The sequence below is a fragment of the Juglans regia genome, chromosome 15 (assembly GCF_001411555.2).
Source record: "Juglans regia cultivar Chandler chromosome 15, Walnut 2.0, whole genome shotgun sequence".
Lineage (NCBI taxonomy): Eukaryota > Viridiplantae > Streptophyta > Magnoliopsida > Fagales > Juglandaceae > Juglans > Juglans regia.
The window spans coordinates 1,812,371-1,819,758 of NC_049915.1; the positions used below are offsets into that span (position 1 = coordinate 1,812,371).

The window sequence follows — 7,388 nt, forward strand, 5'->3', positions numbered from 1 at the left end:
CTCGACTTATAAAAAAAAAAACTTGCATGTGAAAACAGATACCCTTTCAAATTTCGATTAGTAAATGACACACACCTGATAAAACTCGACTCGATTAATGCTCATTCATAAATTGATAAATATATATATATACCTATGTATATATACATATATATGTATTAACTAATAATATAAGCATAACACTTTTATAATTAAATATATAATATGTAACACAATTAATTACTTATGTCTCTATATATTGAATATACTTCATAGCAATATATTATAATTTTTACAATAATTAGTCGATAAGATTTAATAATTTTATATACTAGTATGTAAGAATTATATATGAAATAGATATATATTATCATATTATGTGTATGTATTAATAATTTCTGTGAGCATATAATATATTATTATTATGGATAAATATCAACTAGTTAGATATTAATTATATATAAATTTTTAAAATTTTATAATTTAATAAATGTTCTACTTGTTAGTTGTACAAATTCAATATTAGATTTTTTATTTTTTATTTATCAAATTTATTAATTATTAAATCTTATTAAAAATAAAAAATAAACAATTTGAGTTGAGTTCGAACTCGAATATTTTGAGTCGAGTCGAACTTGACAAGCCAAAGACCAGCTTGGCTCAGCTCAATTACAGCCCAAATTGGACTTCCAAAACTTCTGCAAAATTCAAAGCAGAATGGTAATCTCCCAAAAAACACCAGTTAAAGTTTTATACTGGTTTGCATTAGATAGGTGCTCTGTAATCAGAACCTCAATTTCATCTAAAAACTGTAGCAGCCTAACTTTTTTGCAAATCCTGGGTTTTTAAACTTATGAGGCCAATGATACATACACAGTATTGTACAAAAGCCCAAACCTTTAGGTGAAGCCCCCCCAGCAAGCACACCAATGTAATCCTACAAATGTTCAACTTGAGATGATTGAATCATTGGGAGAAAAGGGGAGGATGCTTCTCCATGAATGATTAGGCTAAAATTTCTGAATAAGGGTTATAAAAATAAGTAATGTTAGGAACAAGCTCCAAACGTAAAAGTTTTGCACAAGGCTTTTGTAAAAAGAGTGATACTAGACTATAGCCCAGCAATGACTGTTGTGCGTGTCCCCTACGCAAAATTTATCTTTTTATTTTTTATTTTCATATTTTTTTAATATCTTTAAATATTTAAAAAAAAAAAATTAATATACTAATAGTCACTTTTTTAATTAGTAAATAAAAAAAATTAAATACATAAACTGTCAAAATGAGAGAACAAAATGATAGGACATAATGAGAGTACGTACTAGTATTATTCTTGTAAAAAAGTGGACTCCCAAAAAAAAAAAAAAGTTTTTCATACTTTGGGGCTTGTCAATTCATAGGTTTCTATCAAAATTGCATGCAGCACCAGTGGTCTAGTGGTAGAATAGTACCCTGCCACGGTACAGACCCGGGTTCGATTCCCGGCTGGTGCAATACTTTTTACAAACCAGCTATATTTTCTTAAATTTTACGTGAAAGTACGTAGGTAGTAGTTATGTAAATAATTTTTATTGGCTACAAACTTTCATGTCCATTTGCAATCCTACCTTATTTAGCACAACAAGCTATTAATGATTTACTAATAACACTTCCAAAGCTATTTGTGTCTCTTAAGCTGTTGCCACGGCTTCGTTGGTTTCTCATTTCCTTCAGGTTCTGCTGCTGCTTCTGCTTCCCAGAAGCTAGTCTTCTTCCCAGTTTCTGAAATTGTAACAGCTTGCAGAGTTGCCTCAAGCTGCACGCTGTCTTCTGCTCCAAATCAATAAACAGACTATAATCTTGATATAAACAGTTAGCAAAAACCCAAAAGAATATTAGCAAAATTATAAAGTAACGATTTGTACAAGTTCCTTATAGACAAGTCTCGTGCCGTCCCTTTATAAAAAAGTGAATTCCAACATGAAAAAGTGTAAACAAACCATTTTTTTTTAAGTGAGACCTATTTTTTTACGAAGAGCTTGTGTGGAACTTGTTTATTCAGGATTTGTATATAGCATTACTCATTTAAATAATATATAAAAGATCTCTGACCTGATTCTTGTAGTTCATAGGAAGCCCCAATATCCATGGAGGTTTCATGCATCCTCATTTGATCTGTATGCAAAAGATGGAAGGCATCGTCATGTTTCTCATGATGGAGTTTTCGGAAGAGCCATTGGATGAGGGGAAGCTTCTATAAGAGATAACAGACTCCATGTGTTTACTGTCATGATCATTTGATATTAGAACGGGCTTGGACACAGAATAGAACAGGATGTGTTCTATATCATGCGGATCTCTTGTATGAGGTCTCAAAACTTGCACAGACATGCTATGTGGTATCATTGCAATCTTGGAAGATATATGTTTCAAGTAAAACCTGAAATCCCGTCTAAGGTACCTGTTAAAAAAAGACATACAAACATATCAATGAAATGATGCAAGTAGCGGAGAGATAGACACATAAATCGGATTCCACAACCTTTATTGAACATTTAATGCCGATTGAGAAATTCGCTTAAGACAGTCATAAATGTCCTAGATAGGGATCCAAATCCCACTTGGGAATAGTTCACTTATCAAAATTATATTCAGCTTTTCCAAAAGGAAAAGATCAATAGAGCAGCAAATTGGACTGAAGGATGAAAGAAAAACATTGGGATAGAGAAGAATTCACAACAGTGAAAAAATTAACAATTAATAAACTAACTATCAATGACAATAAGTCATTAAGTGATAACCTCTATTTAATATATATATATATATATATATATAAGACAAATAAAATACCAGTCGATTACAACCAAACTTGCATTACAGCTTGCTGCCTCCTGTAAAACTGTGGCGCCCCCGACCCCCATGTAAGGAAACACGGGAATTGAGACGCCAGGATGATGACAACACGGTCACACATCCCAACGAAACGTGCCCAAGTGTGTGTACAAGCGACAGTGTACAATAACAACGCAACGGATTAGTCATCTAAGTACCAGAATTTAAATACAAGTAAACATCAGTAAAAGGGTTTACAAAATTATACAGTCATCCCAAAATAAAATTTAATACATGTCCCAAAATACAATTAAGTAAAATAAGATAACAAAGCCAGTGATCCCAGATCACTCTCACCAAGGAGCCAAAGCCTAAGACTCATCATCCTCATCTGCATCAAAAGCTGCGTTACCATAAAACGGTACCGCAGGTAAGTATAACCCAAAATAACGACGTAATATAAATGCATTAAATGCGACCAACATGCATGCATAAACAGAATATACATTTCTCTCAAAACATCATTTTTCCCGAAAATGATAATTTTCTAACACACGCCAAAATCCCATTTTTAGCCAAAACATATAATCCAACATTTTCCCAGAAAATAATTTACACAAAACTCAACAATTTATCGGACACTGTAGGCGGGACTCTACCACCATCCCTGCTTACCACCATCCCTACCGCGTGCACCGTAGGCGGGAATCACAGGCGGGACACAACCACCATCCCTGCTTACCACCATCCCTACAGTTCCTTTCCACACAATAAATACATAACAGAGCACTGTAGGCGGGAATCACAGGCGGGACTCTACCACCATCCCTGCTTACCACCATCCCTACTGCGTGCACCGTAGGCGGGAATCACAGGCGGGACACAACCACCATCCCTGCTTACCACCATTCCTACCGCGTGCACCGTAGGCGGGAATCACAGGCGGGACTCTACCACCGTCCCTGCTTACCACCATCCCTACAGTCTCTTTCCCTTTTTTTCTCAAATCAATCAATCCAAACAAATCCAATTTCTCACACATGAAATCATAACTTTTCCAAATCACACATGCACATGAATGCAATACACGAAAACCCAGTTTTCTTTACAAACATGATCATGCATGAAATATTGATATGCACATGTACCAACACAAATCCACATTCCTCAATAACCAATAACCAATCCAATCAAACCAACCCAAACAACTCCAATCATCAATCCATCCGACCCCGAACTCCTCGGACTCAGTCCGGCATGTCAAACAAATACAGTGTAATATGTTAGTGCAAAAATACATTTAAATTACGAAAGTTCTTTGGAGAAATACTTACAGTGCAATATACCAATTTCCGAAGGATCACGAAGTTGGAAAAAGCGACGTCTGAGCAACATTACAGTGTAAAATACACTGTGGCCGTGGGTCACAAATACTAACTTTTCAATGGAGACAAACGAAGACCCAAAAATGGTAGGGTAGAGCCTAGAGAGGTCGGTGAAGCCAATGGTGGTGGTGGTTTGCCGTGGGTGGCGGCGCAAGGGGTGTTTTTAGGCCAAAAATGCCGAAATCGAAAATGGGCTTGGTTGTGCTTCACCGGTGACGGATCGGAGTCGGGGTTGGGTCCATTGAGTTGCCAAGAGGTCGGGGATGAAGTGGTAGGAAGATGGTGGCCGGAGGTGGTGCGACGGCGGCGCTGGAGCGAAAGTGACGCCGCGGCTTGAAGGGTGCGTGCGGGCTACCAGCGGCGAGGTAGGGGCTAGGATTTGGAGGGTGAGGTCGCCGGCCGATGGGGGAGCTAGTCGGCCGGGCGGTGTCGTGCACGGAGGCGTGACGGCAGCGGTCTGGGTGAAGGTGACGGACGCACGGGGAGAGAGAGGGAGCTGGATCGCGCACGGGGGGAAATGCAGCGGGAAAAGAAAGAAAAAGGAAAGAAAAAGAGAAAAAGAAAAGAAGAAAGAGAAATATAGAAAGAAAGAAATGAGGTCCAGTCTTCATAACTTGGGTCACGAAAATGATCCAACGAAAACGATTTTAAAACCACAAATTAAATAAAATAATTTAAACATAATGGTAAAGTCAAATTGAAATAATTAAATCCCACAGTGATTAATTTAAATATTAAAAGCAATTTAAATGCATAATAATAAATAAATATTAAGAAAGCACATAAAAATAATTTTCACCAAATTAATATCATATAAATAAACTCACTAAAAATCCAACCAATTTAAAATAAGAGGATAAATTTTTGAATAAAATAATGATAATCCTTCAATAAAAATACACTAAAATACGGGGTATTACAAAAACAACCTGCTTAATTGGAAAACCAGCCGTAATTTTGACTTCAATGCTAACCTGTAAATTATTAAAAGAAAGTATCAAGATGAACAACAAAAGAGAAAACAATTAATATACATACATGATCATCAAGAGAGTTGAGTCACATGGTGAGAAGTGAGAACTTGTTTAAGTGCACAAACGTTGTCAGTTTACAAAGCTTAGGTGGGCTTTTTATAAATAGAATATGAGCAAAGGCACCTAATCTATGGAATTAATCGGTTCCATTACATGGTAGACTTGTATAAAAATTCTATTTATAAGTCGGTTTGGAGGACATGCACGTCTTCCATATTGCTAATATGTCAAATTAAAATTAAAAATGCTTAAAGTTGTCATAAAACCACTTATATCATGTTGACAATTGTGCTATTTACATTGACTTACAAGTAGAAGAACTCAGAGAATTTATCGGAGGTATAGCATATACATTAATGTTTTTGAGTTTAGTGTGTGATAAATATGCCAACCTAATTAAGCACTAAGTACTACAGTAGTCATGCACTTAAAAGGGGGGAAAATCATTTTACATTGGATAACATCTATTTAACATCGCATAGATAGTATTAGTTTCTTTCGAAATAGAGATGATCCTTATCCCCCATGAAGACGATGAGTCCTAAAATAATCTCAGCAATAAAAGTATGATCCATGCATGCTATTTGGATGAGAAATAATATTTATAATCGTGAAATATGTAAGCTTAGCTCAAATCCTATTGAAAAAAGTGAGTAAATAAGAGATTCACATGAAAAAAAAGTTAATTTTTTAATAGTAGATCTTACTTTTTTTTAATGAATTGTGCGGCACTTATACACTCCACGACAGTATTTAGCGTTATTCTATATGAATTCATAGCCATCCAAATTTTTTTACATTTAAACAACATTATATATGGTGTTAATTGGAATGAATTTGCAGCATGCATGTATTTACCCCTTGATCTTCAAGCCTTCTAGCACTTCTCTTGAGCATATCTACATACAAATCAACTTTCTCTGAAACTACTTCCTCCAATGCACGAGTACTCGTTACAAGTAAATCATCCGTGCATGCTCTGAGTTGGTAACCCACTATATATATATTTGCCAAAACATGAAAAAAATAGACAGAAATTTATTTATATGGTGAGTAGCATGAAGACCAATATAATAACTAATAGCAGCAGAACACTCAGATATTATTTACTAAGTTTTCAACAAAAAGGTATGCAAGCTTACAGGGAAGAAGATGGACAAGTCAAGTAGCAAAGGCAGTGTTATTTCCACAGATATTGAATTCAAGATGTAGTAAGCCATAACACAGAACAAAACAAATAAAAATTTTGATTCCTGAGAAACATGAAGATAATTATATTAAATCCACCCAAACACTTACTGGGGTGGAGGAGCTTATGGAGGACTCCTAGCACGACAAGCTTATCGCTGCCACGGAGAATGAAACCCACTGCCTCCACGCCTTCAATGATGTAATCAAGCTCAACTTGGCTGCGATCCTTAGTGGCATTCAACACAATAATAACGCAAGATGGAGGAGACAAAGGGCTATCCATGGACATCATTTGTATGCTATTCTACAGGAATCCACAAGTAATGTGTGTATAGTTTTCCTAGCTAGGTGATGATCGTTATGGAACCTAGAGACCAGAAACCTTTATTAAATAAGTGGCCTTTTGTTTGAGGAAGCTGAAGACAAAATAGTATTCGTTAAGATCGAGACCTGTTAATAATGAGGTTGTCCAGAGTCTGCAGATTCCGGGTGTTTTTTTTCACGAGTAATTCTATATACAATCGTGAAGTGTATAAATGTCGTGTAATCGTTTTAAAAAATAGTGAGATCTATTATTAAAAAATTAATTTTTTTTATGTTGATCCCATATTTTATTCACTTTTTTCAAAACGATTATACGGCGATTGCACAATTTACGAAAATATCTTTTCTCTTTATTAAGGAAACTTCTGATACTCAAGGTGACAACCCTCCACGCAAGCAGAGTGGAACATGATTCTAGTCCCTTACCTCACACAGTGATAACAGCTGCCCTATTTGATTGTAATCCTTGTAATTATGGTTCATTATCATCCCTGTAATTATGGTCTGTTTGATATATTCTAGGCATGATTCTAGGAGAATCAATTGTACGTAGTCTAGCCTATAAATCTGTACATTCTAATGAGATTAGCACGACAGTTTTTACCCAAAAATATTTCCTTGTTTATATGGTATCAGAGCATCTCTGTGACCTCTGTCTATCTTT

At 35.6% G+C, this 7,388-nt stretch overlaps 1 long non-coding RNA gene and 1 other non-coding gene across 2 annotated transcripts; one reads left to right on the forward strand and one right to left on the reverse strand.

Moving 5' to 3' along the window:
- Positions 1-1,370: 1,370 nt before the first annotated feature.
- On the reverse strand, positions 1,371-4,753 carry LOC108983490. Its single transcript, XR_001994878.2, has 3 exons — positions 4,125-4,753; positions 2,071-2,419; positions 1,371-1,788 (listed from the first exon to the last, which is right to left on the reverse strand). It is a non-coding gene; the product is annotated as an uncharacterized LOC108983490 (long non-coding RNA).
- Positions 1,402-1,472, forward strand: TRNAG-GCC. Its single transcript has one exon. It is a non-coding gene; the product is annotated as a tRNA-Gly (tRNA).
- Positions 4,754-7,388: the final 2,635 nt, after the last annotated feature.